The 20,096-nt window shown below is 52.4% G+C and overlaps 4 non-coding genes across 4 annotated transcripts; 2 read left to right on the top strand and 2 right to left on the bottom strand.

Annotated features, from left to right (window-relative positions):
- Positions 1-17,159: 17,159 nt before the first annotated feature.
- Positions 17,160-17,231, bottom strand: trnah-gug (transfer RNA histidin (anticodon GUG)). The gene has a single exon. It is a non-coding gene; the product is annotated as a tRNA-His (tRNA).
- A 694-nt stretch (positions 17,232-17,925) lies between these two features.
- Positions 17,926-17,998, top strand: trnav-cac (transfer RNA valine (anticodon CAC)). The gene has a single exon. It is a non-coding gene; the product is annotated as a tRNA-Val (tRNA).
- A 626-nt stretch (positions 17,999-18,624) lies between these two features.
- Positions 18,625-18,696, bottom strand: trnad-guc (transfer RNA aspartic acid (anticodon GUC)). Its single transcript has one exon. It is a non-coding gene; the product is annotated as a tRNA-Asp (tRNA).
- A 1,026-nt stretch (positions 18,697-19,722) lies between these two features.
- Positions 19,723-19,795, top strand: trnaf-gaa (transfer RNA phenylalanine (anticodon GAA)). Its single transcript has one exon. It is a non-coding gene; the product is annotated as a tRNA-Phe (tRNA).
- Positions 19,796-20,096: the final 301 nt, after the last annotated feature.

Genomic DNA, 20,096 nt, shown 5'->3' with positions numbered 1-20,096 from the left:
TTTCCCAGGAGTTGCATAATGTTGTCCATTCTGCCCCACACCAACTTGGCGAAGAGGCAGCTCCAGAACACGTGCTCCTGAGTCTCCTCGAAAAAAACACGTGTCCCGGGGGCAATGCGGATTCCTGGTTAGCGAGTGTCTGTAGAGGACCTCTCTGGTAGCCAGTCTCTTGTGCACAGCCATCCAGTTGAGGTCCTTCAGTTGGTTGTCAAGTTCTTTGGGCTGTGTCCTTTCCCAGACTTGTCTGGGAACCCGCAGCCTTTCGTCAGCGACCAAATGCCCCCTCACCTCTGTACAGGGCTCTGTGGTTGGCCTCCTGCTCCACTTGACAGCGTGGGTGTAGAACTTCGGTCGCCTCTCTGCCTTGGGCCCAGTGTTTGACCACTGGACCAAGTGCCTCATCGGGACGGAGAGCCACAGCCTGACAAAGTACTGGTACTTGTGGCCAATGGGCTCCTGCAGCGCCCGACAGAGGTTGCAGTAGAAGATGCAGTCGAGTTTCAGGGGGAAATGTGGGACATCTCGAACCCCTTCCTCGACCGGCTGACACATCCGGTTTTTGAGTGATGTACTCGTACTTGCCGCCCCAGACGAGGCCGAAGATAATCCCTTGCAGCGCTCGTCTGAGTCTGGCCGGCAGCGGGTACACCACCGCCAGGTAAACCAAAGCCGGCAGGATGTCTGCTTTCAACACCATCACTTTCCCTGTGTAGGACAGCGACCGCGTTTTCCACAGACCCAGCTTCGCATTCACCTTGGCGATCCTCTTGGTCCAGTTGTTGGTCTCGTTGTCCTGGCTCTGGAAGGAAACCCCCAGTATTTTGAGGGGCTCCGTGCAGAGCTTGAGACCCTCCGGCGCTGTCGTCCTGTGCTTCCAGGGCCCGAAGAACTTCAGTTTGCTCTTTCGGCGGTTGAGTTTCGACCCCGAGGCTCTGGAGTATTGCTCCATGACCTGCAGGGCCCTCCTCAACCCCCTGTCCGACCTCAGGAACAGCGTTGTGTCGTCGGCATACTGGGAGATCTTCAGGGTTTCCCCCGCGCCTCCCGGTATCTCCAGGCCGTGACAGGGTCCCGTCTCACCGTCTCTGCTAAGGGCTCTTGAAGAGGAGATGATGCCCTCCCTCATGGTGTCTCCGAGTTTCCCCCGGCGGAAGATCCACTTCCACCAGATCTGCCGCCAGGGTGTCCCAGAAGCAGGTGTAGAATTCCTTGGGGAGTCCGTCCGGCCCCGGCACCTTGCCATTCTCCATGGACAAGAGCGCCGCCTTCAGCTCCTCGGCCGCGATCGGACCCTCCAAGTCCTCCCTCACCTCCTCCGGTACTCGTGCCTTCAGCTCCTCCAGAAAAGCATCGCCTGCCTCCACCTCCGTCTGCTTTTCTGAAAAGAGCTCCGTGTAGAAAGCGGTGGCCGCTTCTACCTTGTCGCTCTCGCCCAGCAGTTCCTCTCCATTTCCCCGTCTCAGGCCGAGGATCACCCTCTTTTTCTGGGCTCTTCGGACCTGATTGAGTTTGCGGGGCCTCTCCTTCAGGTCCCGTGCCCGGGCTGAATTGAAGGCTCCTCCCCCGTTAGCCGAGCTGTACTCCTCCTCTAGTTGTCTCTGGAGTCGTGCAGCTTCCTTCCTCTCCCTGGCCGCCTTCCGTCTGCAGTACGTCTGCGCCAGGGTTGGGGTCCTGTCTTTCACCGACTCCCACCATTCCACCATGGAGCTGTAGCCGTCTCTCAGATCGACCCAGCTTGCGTAGTCTTTACGGAACAGTGCCTTGAAGTCGTCTTCCTCCAGTATCTCCCGGTTCAGCTTCCAGTACCCACGACCGAATGCTGGCAGGTTGGTGTTAGCCACCACCGTCAAGAGCTCGTGGTCGGAATACCACTCCAGGAACACCGTCACCGACTCCAGGGAGCAGGTTGTGTGCAGAAAGATGTAGTCCAGGCGGCTGCACACTCCCCGGGAGTTTTTCCATGTCGTTCCGGCGTCGTTAGGGCGGCACCGTCTGAAACCGTCTACCAGGGAGAACTGCTTGAGTAGCGACTCCAGCTCTGCCGAGCTAGCGTCGCTCCCCTTCTCCCGGTCAACGCTGAAGTCCCCGCCAAGTACCACCTGTCTGTTGGTGGTGCAGCAGCTGGCCAGGTCAGCAAACACTTCCTTCCGGATAGAGGGTTCCGTCGGAGCATAGACGTTAATTGCTCTCAACTTCTGCCCACTCCAGTCGATGTCTGCGACCAGGATCCGGCCCTGCACCACCGAGAAGGAGGAAACCAGCGTCATCTCTGGGTTTCCGAGGAGGATTCCCACTCCGGAAGAGTGGACCCCTCCTACGCTCCAGCATGATTCTCCCTTCGTCTTTTCCCTGGTGAATGTCAGCTGGTCGCTTTCATCCTTCAGGTGGACCTCCTGTAAAAAACAAACTGAGAAAGACTTTGAGGCCAGATCATGAAAGACTCCCCGTCTTTTCACCGGGTCTCTTAGCCCTCTCACGTTAGTTGTTAGAAAGGTAAGTTTCACAATCATGATTAAACAAGTGAAAGTTGAACCTCCTCTCTTTGTGCTTACAGTGGAAAACTTGGGAGTCTACATCTGGGCACTGTTTAGCCTAGATGTAACTACTCTCGTTCGGGTCCTGGGGGGAATATGCTGGGCTCCCTCCAGGTCTCGCTGGGGACTGAAAGGTAAACATGCTGGACAGGTCCAGCCCTACCATCAGTCCCGGCTCCAGGGCGGCTTCAAAGTAATCCTCATCTTCCTCGAGGATACTCTCTGCCACCGCTTCGGGAAGGCTTTTTTCTTCCCTTTCTCCAGGAGTTTTGGGGACCTCCTGTTGTCCCTGGGCCTCGGGGGAGGGGGTTACCTCTTCCTGGGCTGCCTCCTCTGGTTGTTCCTGGGCCTCGGGGGAAGAAAGTTCCGTTTCCTCTAGGACGAGGAAACGGTTCTCCCTTACCACTCTTTTCTTTTGTCCTTCCGAAGGTGGATCCGCCCTGCATCTCTTCTCCCGCTTTCTCTTTCCCTTCTTGCTGGGAGTTATCCAGGGCCCTTCCTCCGGTCAGCCATTTTGTCCGTCGTCCTGGCGGCCATCTTGAGGCACTGGTGCGGCTGGGGGTGTGGCCTCGGCAGTTTCGGTTCTCTGCGGGGTAGGTGTGGGTTCTTTGTTCTCACCTCTCTCCCTTTGTCTTGAGACCGGCTTCTGCCGGTCGGCTTCCACCACCTGCGCAAACGAAGGTTTGCTTACCTTGCATTAGTGAAGGAGGTGTCCCTCGGTGCCGCATCCATCGCACTTTTTGGCTGCCCGGCAGGTTTTTGCCAGGTGCCCCTCTTTGTTACAGTTGTGACATCTGACGATGTCACACGTGTTCTCTTTGTGGCTGGACTGTCTGCACTTCTTGCAGAAATCCGGCATCCTGGGGTAGTAAAGCTACCCCCTGTCGACTCCGATGTTGAAGTGGGCCGGGGGGTTCTGGAAACCGTCGACGCCCTCTAGGTCCTCTTTCAGGAGGACTCGGTACTGGTGTTTGCCGTACCAGACGCCACAACTGTCCCTGATCTCCGTCGGTTTGCCCACCACAGTTACATACCTCCCTAGGTACGCTGTTACCAGTTCCATTGGTACGTAGGGGTTGTATGTGAGGACTGTGATGGTCCTCTGGTTTGTTTTCCTCATAGGCTCCGGCCTGAAATCAGAGAAACGGGGGTGCTTACCTTTTTCTCTGATCATTTTCGTTGCCTTTTCATATGAGGCGACCGTGGCCATGTAGGCCTCCATGTATCTCTCTGCCTTGTTGTCTTGCAGGCAGTAGAGATCTCCGGCCACCAACTGCAGGATCCCTCTCAGGAAGGTAATGAAAAAGGATTTCGCAGTTGGCATCGTCTCTGTTTTCTTGGTCCAGTGGAACCGGATCAGTGTCTTCTTATCTGCCATCTGGAAAGGAGAAAAAAGAAAAAAGGAGAGAAAGAGAGAGAGCAAGGTCCTGTGGAGAGGAGGGTTTAGCTGCTAAAGGAGCAGTGAGGGAGCCCTGGCCTTTGTCCTTGTGGGCAAAGCCCAGCTAGGTGCAGGCGCATGAGGAGAGAGAGAGAGGGAGAACATTGCTACCGGATCCCACCCAGCTCAGCTGCTGCTTGGCCTTAACCCCCTAGGCTCAACCTACGGCGATCTTCGATCGCCTTCTAGAACTTTGGAAAGACAAGAACTGCGGGTATGCCACTTGAACTTGATCTTAGCCAAAAGGCTGATAAAATTGGATTCCAGCTCACTGGCCCTGCAAAACTTAGTTCAAGACTTTAAACTCTCACATATAGATGTATATATCCCACAACAGCAGGATATACATGGTCAGGGAGGAATAGCAGCTCCAGAATTGACTATTGCTTTGTGTCAGAGAGAGTGAAAGTTGTTGGGGTCACTCTTCAGCCTGTCTTCTTCTCAGATCATCAGGCTTTAGGGTGTAGAGTGGAACTCAAGGGCAGGACTGTCTTTGGCCCAGGCCTCTGGAAACTCAACACAAAGCTGCAAGAGAACGAGGGGGTAGTATCCCGCTACAAGGAGAAACTATCACAGTGGCTGTCCTTGCAGTGTCTGTATGGGTCAGTAGGAGAGTGGTGGGAGGAGGTGAAGGTGAAGACAAAGGCCTTTTTCATGGCTGAGGGAAGGAAGGCAGCTGCAGCGTCTCTACACGATGCTGCACAGTGGCTTCGATGTGCTCGAGGATATCACCCTCTTAAAAAAGGACATCCGGAGCATAGCGAAAGAAAGTAGTCGAGGAGTGCTGTTAAGAAGCTGAGTGCAGTTCTTGGAAGAAAATGAGAAGTGTACTCGCTTCTTTTTCAGGAAAGTGGTAGGCTCCAAGTCTGTCATGGAAAGTGTAGTTGATGAGGAGGGACGAGAGAGAACAGAGCCGAGTGCTATCCTCTCCTGCACCGAGGCCTTCTACTCAAGACTGTACAGCTCTACAGAGGTAAAGGATGAAGAAATTCATTTTTTTAAATCAAAGCTAGAAAACGTTTTGAGTGAAGAAGATAGGGAAGTACTTGAGTGGAATTTGACAGTAGAAATGCTGAGACAGGCTATGGAGAGCTTACAAAAGGGGAAAACTCCGGGTGCTGACGGGCTCCCTAAAGAATTTTACTGCACCTTTTGGGATCTGCTTCAGGACCTGCTACTGCTCCTATTCGAGGAAAGCTATAAGACAGAATTGCTGCCTGACTCCTTAAGAGAAGGCACTATCTCTCTCTTGTTTAAGAAAGGAGCAAAGAATGACATAAAGAACTGGAGACCCTTCAACCTGTTAGGCATGGACACTAAGATCCTGTCCAAAGCCCTTTTCCTGCTCCTACAAAATGTAGTGGCCTCACTGGTAGGGAAAGAACAGACTTGTGGGATAGCAGGACGCCTGATGAGCGACAACCTGGCCTTGTTGAGGGATGTCTGTCTGTACTCAGAGGATCGCTCCCTCCCTCTGTGCATTTTAGGTGTAAACCTAGAAAAGACCTTTGACCGCCTAAACCGGCAGTACTTTACATCGGTACTTGAGCACATGAAGTTTGGCCCCATCATGAGAAAGTGGATTAACCTGCTGTACACAGGTAGCAACAGCAGAGTAATGGTTAATGGCAATAGATCACGCCCCTTTGAAGTCTGTTCAGGGGTGAGGCAGGGCTGCCCATTATCCCCCTTGTTATTCGTTTTGGCTATGGAGCCCTTAGCCTGTGCCTTGCGCCAGGATCAGGCCATTAATGGGATACCAGAGCCTGGAAGTGGGGGAGGAGAGGTAAAGACATCTCTATAGATGGATGACTTCACCCTGCTCCTCTCTGACAATGCCTCAATTAGCAGAGCTCTGCAGTGCTGTGATCGTTTCTCTTTGGCTTCCTCTGCAAAAATTAACAAATTTAAGAGTGAGATTTTTTATCAGAACTGGAGGGAGCCAAAAGAAGGACATGACCTCAGGCTGCAAGAGAAGAGAATTAAGGTCCTGGGGGTGTATTTTGGAGAAGAGATGGGAACAGTAAATTGGCAAAACAAATTGCCAATCTTAAACAAAAAACTGATGCAATGGAAGGACCGAGACCTCACCATGACAGGGAAGGTGCTGGTCATCAAAGCCCAGCTCTTGCCTGTCTTGAATTTTCTGGCTTCTACCTTCCCAATCCCACACCGTGTTGCGGCGGTGCTGAGGAGATTGATGTTTCAATTTCTATGGGGTGGGAAGCAGGAAAGACTCAGAAGGGAAATAATGTACAGGCCGCTACCCTCAGGGGGGAAGTCTGTCCCAGATATTGCTACGAAGCTGCTGTGCATTTTCCTGGCCTCTGTGCTGAGAGGCTTTGCAACAGCACCTGCAGCGCGAACCAGGACTTATTTTGCCAGGCTCTGGGTAGGTAGGGAGGTGTTCAGAGTGTGGGGTGTCAGCCCTGTAGTGTGCTCTCTGAAGGCACCAGTTCTGTAGGGTTTGGGCATTTACTGGGACAATTATTAATTAATGGCCTTAGAATCCAACCATGCGATATAACTCAAACAACGCACACACACAGGTACTAATAAACGAGGATACATTTATTAATACATAGAATATGCATGTAAACCTAACAGATCTTATCGAGAGGGTTATCAGAATACAAAAGATATATATTCATTCAGTTATGAAGTGTTACATATATCAAGAGGACATACGTTCAGTATATCATTCACTTAGACCGTTTCGTAATTGAACTTGGTTACAACTTCTACATTAGATACTCAAAACAAGTACATAACTCAGGAATTAAATTGATATCAACTGGTTGGGATAACAATTGAATTCTCGAGCTGTAATGCATTGAAGTTGAATACTCATCTAATCTTTTGGGGATTCAGATCTCCTGCGGGCACAAAGAAACAGTTGCAGGCTGTTGCTGTCCAATCCGCGATCTCTGGCTCGGTGCCAGGCTGTGCTGTGCGGCTTGCGACGGTGCGCTGCTGATGTTCACTGACCGGCTAGTTAGTGTTGGCTTTAACAAGCAAAGTTTGTGCACAGGAGAAAAGATGACTGTGGGTCCCAGCAAGTCAGGAAGAGGACCAGTTCGTTCCTGATGAAGAGCTAGTTCTGAATAGTGATTCAGCTGTCCACAGTTCTGACCTGTTCACGAGGTTTGCTGCTGGTGCTAACCTCGGGTGGATCCTCTGGTTACTCTCTGGCAACCTCCGCTCTAGACTCTTAGAACAAAGGAAAGTTCTGGCACTCGGACACACTGGCAGTTCCGTGGTTGTCCGGGCTGAGTCTCAGGATGGTCAGGAGGCGCGCTGCGAGAATGTCCTGCCCTTGGGAGCCTTCTGCTCCTGGGCCGTCCTGCCCTGGAATTCTCCTTTGAGAAGTCCACAGAATCCTACTGGAGCTCTGTGTTGCCTGTTTTTACCTGGAGGAACTTCAGCTCATTCATTGGCTGAAAGTTCCATGGGCATCAGAGTCCCCAGTGGGTTACTCAGCCCTACCAGTCCCTGATTGGTTGATCAAGGTGAGATATGAGTCACTTACTCCTGACACTTAGGAATGCAATCCAGATGTCCATCTGGCACTCCCTAGACAGATAGGCGCCAATGGATGACCATTGATCATGGTAGCCAGGCTTAGCTAAGTGCATCCCCCTTTGGGAGCTGTCCCTTATCAAAAGAAAACATCTTTAAATCAGACTGCATGAATAGCTTCTCTGTGGCTGCACCACAGAGATGAAGGGAGAGATGGGGCCTCATTTGGAAAAGCACAGCAACACTTAATTATGTCTTATTAACCAGCATTGCCGCTACAGTGCTTAACGCAGAGAGTGGCGAGGCTGGGATGTCAGGGCCATACGACAATTCTTTATGCAGAGAGTGGAGGCATTTGTGTCAGGGCCATACGACAGTGCTTTATGCAGAAACTGGCGGGGGTGGGAAGTCAGGGCCTGATGAGACTGCTTTATGCAGAGAGTGGAGGGGTGGGTGTCAGGGCCATACAACACTTCTTTACGTAGACAGTGGCGGGGGTGGGATGTCAGAGCCTGAGAACACTGCTTAACGCAGAGGGTGGAGGGGTGGGTGTCAGGGCCATACGACACTTCCTTACGCAGAGAGTGGCAGGGGTGGGATGTCAGGGCCTGACGGTACTGCTTTACGCAGATAGTGGTGGGGGTGGGATATCAGGGCTTAACAACATTGCTTTATGCAGAGAGTGGAAGGTTGGGTGTCAGGGCCATACGACAGGGGTTAACGCAGAGAGTGGCGAGGGTAGGATATCAGGGCCATACGATAATTCTTTACGCAGAGAGTGGAGGGATTGGTGTCAGGCCCATACGACAGTGCTTAACGCAGTGAGTGGCGAGGCTGGGATTTCAGGGCTATACGACAGTGCTTTACGCAGAGAGTGGAGGGGTGGGTGTCAGGGCCATATGACAGTGCTTTAGGCAGAGAGTGGCGGGGGTGGGATGTCAGGGACTGACGACACTGTTTTATGCAGAGAGTGGAGGGGTGGGTGTCATGGCCATAAGACACTGCTTTATGCAGAGAGTGGAGGGGTGGGTGTCATGGCCATAAGACACTGCTTTATGCAGATAGTGGAGGGGTGCGTGTCAGAGCCATAAGATACTTCTTTACGCAGAGAGTGGCAGGGGTGGGATGTCAGGGCCTGACGATACTGCTATACGCAGAGAGTGGAAGGGGGTGGATGTCAGGGCCATACGACAGTGATTTACGCAGAGAGTGGCGGGGGTGGGATGTCAGGGCCTGATGAGACTGCTTATGCAGAGAGTGGAGGGGATGGGTGTCAGGGCCATACGACGGGGGTTAACGCAGAGAGTGGCGGGGGTTAGATGTCAGGGCCTGACGATACTGCTTTACGCAGAGAGTGGCAGGGGTGGGATTTCAGGGCATGAAGACACTGGTTTATGCAGTTAATGGAGCGGTGGGTGTCAGGGCCATAGGACAATTCTTTACGGAGAGAGTGGCGGGGTTGGGATGTCAGAGCCTGACAGCATCGGTTAACGCAGAGAGTGGAGGGGTGGGTATCAGGGCCATACGACACTTCTTTTCGCAGAGAGTGGCAGGGGTGGGATGTCAGGGCCTGACGATACTGCTTTACGCAGATAGTGGCGGGGGTGGGATGTCAGGGATTGACGACACTGCTTTATGCAGAGAGTGCAGGGGTGGGTGTCAGGGCCATACGACAGTGCTTAACGAAGTGAGCGGCGAGGCTGGGATGTCAGGGCCATACGACAGTGCTTTACGCAGATCATGGAGGGGTGAGTGTCAGGGCCATATGACAGTGCTTTAGGCAGAGAGTGGCGTGGGTGGGATGTCAGGGCCTGACCATACTGCTTTACGCAGAGAGTGGCGGGGGTGGGATGTCAGGGCCTGACGAGATTGCTTAATGCAGAGAGTGGAGGGGTGGGTGTCAGGGCTATACAACACTTATTTATTCAGAGAGTGGCGGGGGTGGGACGTCAGGGCCTGACGATACTGCTTTACGCAGAGAGTGGAGGGGTGGGTGTCAGGACCATACGACACTTATTTACGCAGAGAATGGCGGGGGTGGGATGTCAGGGCCTGACGATACTGCTTTACGCAGAGAGTGGAGGGGTGGGTGTCAGGGCTTGACAACACTGCTTTATGCAGAGAGTGGAGGGGTGGGATGTCAGGGCCTGACGATACTGCTTTACGCAGATAGTGGCGGGGGTGGGATGTCAGAGCTTGACGTCACTGCTTTAAGCACAGAGTGGACGGGTGGGTGTCAGGGCCATACCACACTTCTTTACGCAGAGAGTGGCAGGGGTGGGATGTCAGGGCCATACAACACTTCTTTACGCAGGGAGTGGCGGGAGTGGGATGTCAGGGCCTGACGACAGTGCTTTCCGCAGAAGGTGGTGGGGGTGTGATGTCAGGGCTAGACGACACTGCTTTACACGGAGAGTGGAGGGGTGGGTGTCAGGGCCATACGACACTTCTTTATGTAGATAGTAGCGAGGTGGGTGTCAGGGCCATACGACACTGCTTTACACAGTGAGTGGCGAGGGTGGGATGTCAGGGTCGTACGACACTGCTTTACGCAGAGAGTATAGGAGGTAGGATATCAGAGCCTGACGACACTTCTTTACGTAGAGAATGGCGGGGATTGGATGTCAGGGCCTGACGACACTGCTTAATGCAGAGAGTGGAGGGGTGGGTGTCAGGGCCATTCGACACTTCTTTACGCAGGAAGTGGCAGGGGTGGGATGTCAGGGCCTGACGATACTGCTTTACGCAGATAGTGGCGGGGGTTAGATGTCAGGGCCATATGACAGTGCTTTACGCAGAGAGTGGAGGGGGTGGAATGTCAGGGCTTGACGTCACTGCTTTAAGCACAGAGTGAACGGGTGGGTGTCAGGGCCATACGACACTTCTTTACGCAGAGAGTGGCAGGATTGGAATGTCAGGGCCTGACGATACAACTTTACGCAGTTAGTGCTGGGGGTGTGATGTCAGGGCCATGTGACACTGCTTTACACAGAGTGTGGCGGGGTTGGGATGTCAGGGCCATATGACACTGCTTTACACAGAGAGTGGCGGGGGTGGGATGTCAGGGCCTGACAACACATCTTAACGCAGATAGTGGAGGGGTGGGTGTCAGGGCCATACGACACTTCTTTACGCAGACAGTGGAGGGAGTGGGATGTCAGGGCTTGACGTCACTGCTTTATGCAAAGAATGGAGCGGTGGGTGTCAGGGCTATACGACTGTGCTTTCCGCAGAGAGTGGTGAGGGTGTGATGTCAGGGCCATACAACAGTGCTTTACACAGAGAGTGGCGGGGGTGGGATGTCAGGGCCTGACAACACTGCTTGAAGCAGAGAGTGGAGGGGTGGGTGTCAGGGCCATACGACACTTCTTTAAGTAGAGTGTGGCTGGGGTGGGATGTCAGGGCTTGACGACACTGCTTTATGCAGAGAGTGGAGGGGTGTGTGTCAGGGCTATACGACAGTGCTATACGCAGAGAGTGGTGGGGGTGTGATGTTAGGGCCATACGACAGTGCTTTATACAGAGAGTGGCGGGGGGATGTCAGGGCCTGAAGATACTGCTTTACGCAGATAGTGGTGGGGGTGTGATGTCAGGGCCATACGACACTTTAAGCAGGGAGTGGCGGGGGTGGGATGTCAGGGCCAGACGACAGTGCTTTACGCAGAGAGTGGAGGGGGTGGAATGTCAGGGCTTGACGTCACTGCTTTAAGCACAGAGTGGATGGGTGAGTGTCAGGGCCATACGACACTTCTTTGCGCAGAGAGTGGCAGGAGTTGGATGTCAGGGCCTAACGATACTACTTTACGCAGTTAGTGGTGGAGGTGGGATGTCAGGGCCATACGACACTTCTTTACGTAGAGAGTGGAGGGGGTTGGATGTCAGGGCTTGACGTCACTGCTTTATGCAAAGAATGGAGGGGTGGGTGTCAGGGCTATATGACTGTGCTTTCCGCAGAGAGTGGTGGGGGTGGGATGTCAGGGCCATACGACACTTCTTTACGTAGAGAGTGCAGGGGGTGGGATGTCAGGGCTTGACGACACTGCTTTATGCAGAGAGTGGAGGGGTGGGTGTCAGGGCTATACGACAGTGCTATACACAGAGAGTGGTGGGGGTGTGATGTTAGGGCCATACGACAGTGCTTTATACAGAGAGTGACGGGGGAGGGATGTCAGGGCTTGACGACACTGCTTTCTGCAGATAGTAGAGGGGTGGGTGTCAGGGCTATACAACAGTGCTTTCCGCAGAGAGTGGAGGGGTGTGATGTCAGAGCCATACGACACTTCTTTACGCAGGTAGTGGCAGGGGTGGGATTTCAGGGCCTGATGATACTGCTTTATGCAGATAGTGGAGGGGGTGGGATGTCAGGGCCAGACCACAGTGCTTTACACAGAGAGTGGAGGGGGTGGAATGTCAGGGCTTGACGTCACTGTTTTAAGCACAGAGTGAACGGGTGGGTGTCAGGGCCATACGACACTTCTTTACATAGAGAGTGGCGGGGGTGGGATGTCAGGGCTTGACGACACTGCTTGACGTAGAGAGTGGTGGGGGTGTGATGTCAGGGCCATACAACAGTGCTTTACACAGAGAGTGGAGGGGTGGATGTCAGGGCCATACTACACTTCTTTACGTAGAGAGTGGCGGGGGCGGGATGTCAGGGCTTGATGACACTGCTTTATGCAGAGAGTGGAGGGGTGGGTGTCAGGGCTATACGACAGTGCTTTACGCAGAGAGTGGTGGGGGTGTGATATCAGGGCCATATGACAGTGCTTTACACAGAGAGTGGCGGGGGAGGGATGTCAGGGCCATATGACACTGCTTTACACAGAGAGTGGCGGGGGTGGGATGTCAGGGCCTGACAACACAGCTTAACGCAGATAGTGGAGGGGTGGGTGTCAGGGCCATACGACACTTCTTTACGCAGACAGTGGCGGGAGTGGGATGTCAGGGCTTGACGTCACTGCTTTATGCAAAGAATGGAGGGGTGGGTGTCAGGGCTATACGACTGTGCTTTCCGCAGAGAGTGGTGAGGGTGTGATGTCAGGGCCATACAACAGTGCTTTACACAGAGAGTGGCGGGGGTGGGATGTCAGGGCCTGACAACACTGCTTGACGCAGAGAGTGTAGGGGTGGGTGTCAGGGCCATACTACACTTCTTTACGTAGAGAGTGGCGGGGGTGGGATGTCAGGGCTTGACGACACTGCTTTATGCAGAGAGTGGAGGGGTGGGCGTCAGGGCTATACGACAGTGCTTTACGCAGAGAGTGGTGGGGGTGTGATGTCAGGGCCATACGACACTGCTTTACACAGAGAGTGGCGGGGTTGGGATGTCAGGGCCATACGACACTGCTTGACACAGAGAGTGGCGGGGGTGGGATGTCAGGGCCTGACGATACTGCTTTACGTAGAGAGTGGCGGGGGTAGGATGTCAGGGCTTGACGACACTACTTTATGCAGAGAGTGGAGGGGTGGGTGTCAGGGCCATACGACACTTCTTTACGTAGAGAGTGGCGGGGGTGGGATGTCAGGGCCTGAAGATACTGCTTTTCGCAGAGAGCGGTGGAGGTGGGATGTCATGGTTATACGACAGTGCTTTCCACTGAGAGTGGTGGGGGTGGGATGTCATGGCCGTAAGACACTGCTTTATGCAGAGAGTTGAGGGATTGATGTCAGGGCCATACGACAGTGCTCCACTCAGGCCTCTGCTTGAATTTCTACTCCTCCTCTCTCTCCCTACCTCTACCTCTCCCTCTCCCTACCTCTCTCCCTACCTCTCCCTTTTCCCCTCCCTACCTCTCTCCCTACCTCTACCTCTCCCTCTCTGTGGGGCCAGCAGGGGGCGCTCACCTTGCGGTCTGTGTGGGTCCTATTGCCCCAGTATAGTGACGGGGGACACGATCTGGCCCACCAGCGAGAAGCAGGTTACCAGATCTAGACAAAGGGGGCAACTCTTAGTCGTATGAGCTTAGTCACACATCGCAGCGATTAAAAAAACAAAACAAACATATTATGTCCGTTACTAACGACTTTTTTTTCCTACATTGAAAGTCTCTTTCCTGGGTGATTTTCTACCGCGCCTGGGGCTCTTCATTTCTCCTCGGTGTCTCATCGCGGGCGGATTTGAAACAGACCACAGAACCTGCCGCTGCAGTGCTCTCGGTTAGAGGCTCTCATCCTGCATCACCAATCTTACACAGGAGGGACGGAGCTGGATTTCTGTCTGGAAAATAAACTCCAGAGTGAGAGAGAGCAGAGAGGGGTAGGGAGAGGTAGAGAGGTAGAGAGAGGGAGAGAGGTGGAGGGCGAGGGAGAGGGAGAGAGGTGGAGAGAGAGGGGGTTAGGGAGAGAGGGAGAGGTAGAGAGAGGGAGAGGTAGAGGTAGGGAGAGAGAGGGAGGAGGAGTACAAATTCAAGAAGGAGAAAATCCACAACACAACACAGGCGTTGGCATGCATAGGCTACAAAAGGAACAAGTAAAATGTTTCTTCCGGGCTGAAAAGAGAAGGAAGGAAAACACACCGTTGCGGCGCTACGACACGAAGACGCCGAACCAGTTGAGCACAGCAAACCCAACCTGCTCTCACAAGTTGCTTGCGCTTCAGGCGAAATAAAAGCTGCTGAGCTAAATCAGGAAAGCGGTAACTATTAGGACTGCTCACTGTTCCTCAGGCTGGGACAGGAGAGCACAAACTGTATTATTATTATTGAGAGACAGGCTCACTGTCTGTTCCTCAGGCTGGGACAGAGGATCACACACTGTATTATTATTATTTAGAGACAGGCTCACTGTCTGTTCCTCAGAGTTGGACAGGAGATCCCACACTGAATTATTATTATAGAGAGACAGGCTCACTGTATGTTCCGCAGGCTGGGTCAGGAACTCACACAGTATTATTATTATTATTATTGAGAGACAGTCTCACTGTCTGTTCCTCAGGCTGGGACAGGAGATCACACACTGTATTATTATTATTATTGAGAGACAGGCATACTGTCTGTTCCCCAGGCTGGGACAGGAGATAACACTGTATTATTATTGAGAGACAAACTCACTGTCTGTTCCTCAGGCTGGGACAGTAGATCACACTGTATTATTATTATTGAGAGTCTGGCTCACTGTTCCCCAGGCTGGGACAGGAGATCCCACACTGTATTATTATTATTTAGAGACAGACTCACTGTCTTTTCCTCTGTCTGGGACAGGTGGTCACACACTGTGTATTATTATTGAGACAGGCTCACTGTCTGTTCCTCAGGCTGGGACAGTAGATCACACTGTATTATTATTATTAATATTATTGAGAGTCTGGCACACTGTTCCCCAGGCTGGGACAGGAGATCATACACTGTATTATTATTATTTTGAGACAGGCTCACTGTTTGTTCCTCAGGCTGGGACAGGAGATCCCACACTGAATTATTATTATAGAGAGACAGGCTCACTGTATGTTCCGCAGGCTGGGTCAGGAACTCACACAGTATTATTATTATTATTGAGAGACAGTCTCACTGTCTGTTCCTCAGGCTGGGACAGGAGATCCCACACTGAATTATTATTATTGAGAGACAGGCTTACTCTCTGTTCCTCAGGCTGAGACAGGACATCCCACACTGGATTATTATTATTGAGAGACAGGATCACTGTCTGTTCCGCAGGCTAAGACAGTAGATCACATACTGTATTATTATTATTGAGAGAGGCTTACTGTCTGTTCCCTGGAGGCTGGGACAGGAGATCACACGCTGTAATATTATTATTGAGAGACAAGCTCACTGTCTGTTCCTTAGGCTGGAACAGGAGATCACACACTGTACTTTTATTATTGAGAGACAGGCTCACTGTTCCTCAGGCTGGGACAGGAGATCAGACTGTATTATTAATATTGAGAGACAACCTCACTGTTCCTCAGGCTGGGACAGGAGATGACACACTGTATTATTATTAATATTATTGAGAGACAGGCTCACTGTTCCTCAGGCTGGGACAGGAAATCACACAGTGTAATATTATTATTGAGAGACAGGCTCACAGTCTGTTCCTCAGGCTGGGACAGGAAATCACACACTGTACTTTTATTATTGAGAGACAGGCTCACTGTTCCTCAGGCTGGGACAGGGGATCACACTGTATTATTATTATTGACAGATAAACTCGCTGTTCCTCAGGCTGAGACAGTAGATCGCACTGTATTATTATTATTGAGAGTCTGGTTCACTGTTCCCCAAGCTGGGACAGGAGGTCACACACTGTATTATTATTATTGAGAGACAGGTTCGCTGTCTGTTCCTCAGGCTAGTACAGGAGATCAACCACTGTATTATTATTATTGAGATACAGGCTCACTGTGTGTTCCTCAGGCTGAGACAGTAGATCACACTGTATTATAATTATTGAGAGGCTGACTCACTGTTTCCCAGGCTGGGACAGGAGATCACACACTGGATTATTATTATTGAGAGACAGGCTCACTGTCTGTTCCTCTGGCTGGGGCAGGGAATCACATACTGTATTATTAGTAATATTGAGAGACAGACTCGCTGTCTGCTCCTCAGGCTGGGACAGGAGATCACACACTGTTGTAGTGTGCTCTCACGAGGCACCAGTTCTGTAGGGCTTTGGGCATTTACTGGGACAATTATTTTTGTGGCAGTAAATCACAAAATTAATTCTTTTAATGGTCTTAGAATCCAACCATGCGATATAACTCGAACAACGCACACACAGGTACTAATACACGAGGATACATTTATTAAGATATAGAATATGCATGTAAACCTAACAGATCTTATCGTAAGGGTTATCAGAATACAAAAGATATAAATTCATTCAGTTACAAAGAGTTACAAATATCAAGAGGACATAAGTTCGGTATGTCATTCATTTAGAACATTAGAAGTTTTCAACTTCTACATTAGATACTCAAAACAAGTACATAACCCTTAGGAATTAAATTGATATCAACTGGTTGGGAGCAGTAATGCAATGAAGTTGAATACTCACTGCCGCTGGGCCTGTATTCTCACCGTTTCCGTAGTGTAGCGGTTATCACGTTGGCCTCACACGCGAAAAATCCCCGGTTTGAAAGCAGACGGAAACAGCCTCGTTTTGCACGCTCCTGTACTTCACAGAGGTCTTCAGCGACCGGTCATTTGTTCCCAATGTATTTCCGGTGCCTTCGTGCACTCTTGTACCAAACGCACGTTCCTTCTGTACGCGGAGCCGATCATTTGCAATTGGGCTGTGCCGGCAAACCAGGACGAGCTCTGTCGGCTCAAAAGCAGCGTAGGACCTGCAAGAACAACAGAAAGATTAGCATCCAGCGGGGGCCTCTTAGTGAGCCCAAGAGCTCATCAAGAATCGGCTCCAGCAACAGGGCTGGGCGCATTGTTCCATTCTCCGCCCACTCTCGGTGTAAACAAGTCCCTCCTGGTCTCTGCTTGAAATGCACTTTCCTGCGTTTGCTTTGGTGTAACTGGCTTCCCCTGCATGGGCGAATGTGAAGAAGATCCTTAGTAAGTCATTGAAGAAAACCGAGAAGAGGTCGGAGTGGCCTCTGTCGTTCATCAACGATCCAGTCAGGCAGTACTCCTCTGTAAAGCGCCGTTCGTTCACGTCGATTGGCTTTTTTTTGCCTTCATTCGTGCGAGTAGTAAAAGCAGACGCCCCTATTCTGCCGTGACCCGGATTCGAACCGGGGTTGTTGCGGCCACAACGCAAAGTACTGACCACTATACGATCACAGCGAGTTACCGAGACACACGCGGCAGGGCGGAAAGGGCTGTGCTCTCTTCGTGTGACATAATTCGGAAAAGTCCTGACGTTGCATTTCAACTGAGCCCCAGTATACATCGACCCTTCGACACTCTGAGTGACAACTCTCTTGCGTGTTTTCTCATATTTATGTAGTTTGCTTGCATGATGCCGGGAACAGCATGGTTGTTCGCTGCCATATAGTCTAGCGGTTAGGGTTCCTGGTTTTCACCCAGGCGGTTCGACTCGGTTTTGCCTCCTGCTTTCCAAAAGATCAGCACCGTGTACGAAAGAGCCGCATTAAAACTACTCGAACGTGCAAAACGTGCGAGAAGAGGGGGCGCTTGTTTCCAACCGAAACTTCTCGCGTGTGAGACGAGCTGATCATCGCTGTGGGAGGGTTACTCTGGTAGACAGGGCTGACCTGCGGCAATAGGATTTATAGTCTCCAAGATGATATTTGCACTTTCTGGAGAGGCGATTTTCTCCACTTCAGTAGCCCGATTTCGTCGATTGCGTGGAGAGGGCTGTAGAATGTGGCGCCGCCTTTCCTGCTCCGTCCATGACAGGCGTGCTGGTCTCTGGAGAGAGAGCACGGTCCATCAGCGCACTCCAATAAAGGCACTGGAAGCAGCTGAATCGCATTGGCGAAGCTCAGGGCTGGGCCGCTGGGCACGTCTTACCACCGTTTCCGTAGTGTAGTGGTTATCACGTTCGCCTCACACGCGAAAGGTCCCCGGTTCGAAACCGGGCGGAAACAGACCAGACATCTTTTGTCGCCAGGCACAAAAGGGGATTGGGGATTCGTCTAGCGCTGTGATCGAACAGACCCACTGGAGCCACCTCTTAGTGTGGCGGGATCTGCACAGTGCATGTCACAGCGCATCCTGCTTTCACTTCAAGGCGCGTCCTGATGTACCCCAGTCTCCCGCGTGACAGGTGGGGACAGGTGACAGGTCCTATACTAACGAGGAAGACATCGCTCTCTCCGACCCCCGGCATCGTGTCCCGACCCACCGTGCTGGAAGCCGACGCGTGCTGTGATTCCTTTACGGAGCAGAAATGACAACCGAGGAGCCGAGAGATCATTTCAGCATTTCGCGTCTGAACGGAAAACACAAACGACCAACTCGGAATGACTTGCCTTTGACGCTTCTCAAAGCGTTCTTTGTGCATCGAACAGACCCACTCACCTCTTAGTGTGGCGGGATCTGCACAGTGCATGTCGCAGCGCTTCCTGCTTTCACTTCAATGTGCTTCCTGATGTCGAGTCGACTGCCGTGCGGAGGCTCTGAAAGCGAGAGCAATGAAAAGGTGCACGACGCTGTGAAAGAAAACAGAGAAGTGAAAGGCAGTCATTTCTCTAAGGAGGTGAAAGAAAAGCTACTCCCCGTCGGGGAATCGAACCCCGGTCTCCCGCGTGACAGGCGGGGATACTTGCCACTATACTAACGAGGAAGACGTCGCTCTCTCCAACCCCCGGCATCGTGTCCCGACCCAGCATGCTGGAAGCCGACGCGTGCTGTGATCCCTTTACGGAGCAGAAATGACAACCGAGGAGCCGAGAGATCATGTCAGCATTTCGCGTCTGAACGGAAAACACAAACAACCAGCTCGGAATGACTTGCCTTTGACGCTTTTCAAAGTGTTCTTTGTGCACGACGACTGCGCCGCCTAGCAGATACAAAGGGGTTGTACAACTTTGAACTAGCAAATGGAAGAGGGCTAAGCCCCCTCTCTTTTAGCCCAGGTTCGATCTGTCTCCCAGAATCACCAGGGCGCACACACACACACACACCCGTGCCGTTGAAGTACTCTGCTTCATTTCTAAGGGCAACTCAACATTCACTCCTACCCCGAGTGCAGAAAAGACAGCATCCACAGCAACAACAGCTCAGGTCTCTGCACAGGAGCTAAGCTGCCCTCATCTCCTCTGCTCTGCGGCTCCTGCGGAGTGGAGTCCTGCCTGGAGCCGTGTTTGCAGGCGGCGGCTCCCCGCGCCCTGTCTGTGCGTCGTGTCCAAGAGCTCCTGGGAGGAAGAGAGAGCCCTCCCACTCGGGGGCTTTTCCACGGTCTGTGTGAGGAGGGGCGGGTGTGTCCAGTAGCTTATCGAGCGGAAGCCTGGGGCGGCGGAGAGCTGTGATCGTGCAGACCTTGAGGTGTCACCTCTTTGTCTGCTTTCCCGCCCCCCCTCCGCCCAAGCTCTGCTCCAAAGTAGCCCGGCAACCCCTCACACCTGCACGTGTCACAACCTAAGGTGCGGTCATGAGACACCCATGGGGTGTCGTTCTGTTCTTGCTAATTGTTTCCTGCCCGTCGCAGGCAGGAGTCCATGCGAGGAAGATGCGCTGGACAGAGCTCAGAGGGCGCAGCTGGGTGGCTTTCCTTCTGAGTGACGTTCCTGCAACACTCTCCCGCTACTCTTGGTGCGCTCATGCCACAACACAGGAAGGGTGGAGCAGGTGGCTGTGGGCTTTGCGCACTGCCGAAATAGCTCAGTTGGGAGAGCGTTAGACTGAAGATCTAAAGGTCCCTGGTTCGATCCCGGGTTTCGGCATTTTGTTTCATCGCGCCCTTTGTTCCTCTCTCCAGCGCCACCTGCCTAAAGTGACGCGTCCCTTTCTCAGCCCGAAACGCAAGCGAGACACCAGCAGCGGTCCCTACAGGTTTCCGTAGTGTAGCGGCTGTCACGTTCGCCTAACACTCGAAAGGTCCCCGGTTCGAGACCGGGCTGAAACAGCCTCGTTTTGCACGCTCCTGTACTTCACAGAGGTCTTGAGCGACCGGTCATTTGTTCCCAATGTATTTCCGGTGCCTTCGTGCACTCTTGTACCAAACGCACGTTCCTTCTGTACGCG

The sequence above is a fragment of the Lepisosteus platostomus genome, chromosome 5, assembly GCF_059453375.1.
Source record: "Lepisosteus platostomus isolate fLepPlt1 chromosome 5, fLepPlt1.hap1, whole genome shotgun sequence".
In the NCBI taxonomy this organism is placed as follows: Eukaryota; Metazoa; Chordata; class Actinopteri; order Semionotiformes; family Lepisosteidae; genus Lepisosteus; species Lepisosteus platostomus.
The sequence above is the reverse complement of the archived record's forward strand: the minus strand, read 5'-3'. Positions and strand labels throughout refer to the sequence as shown.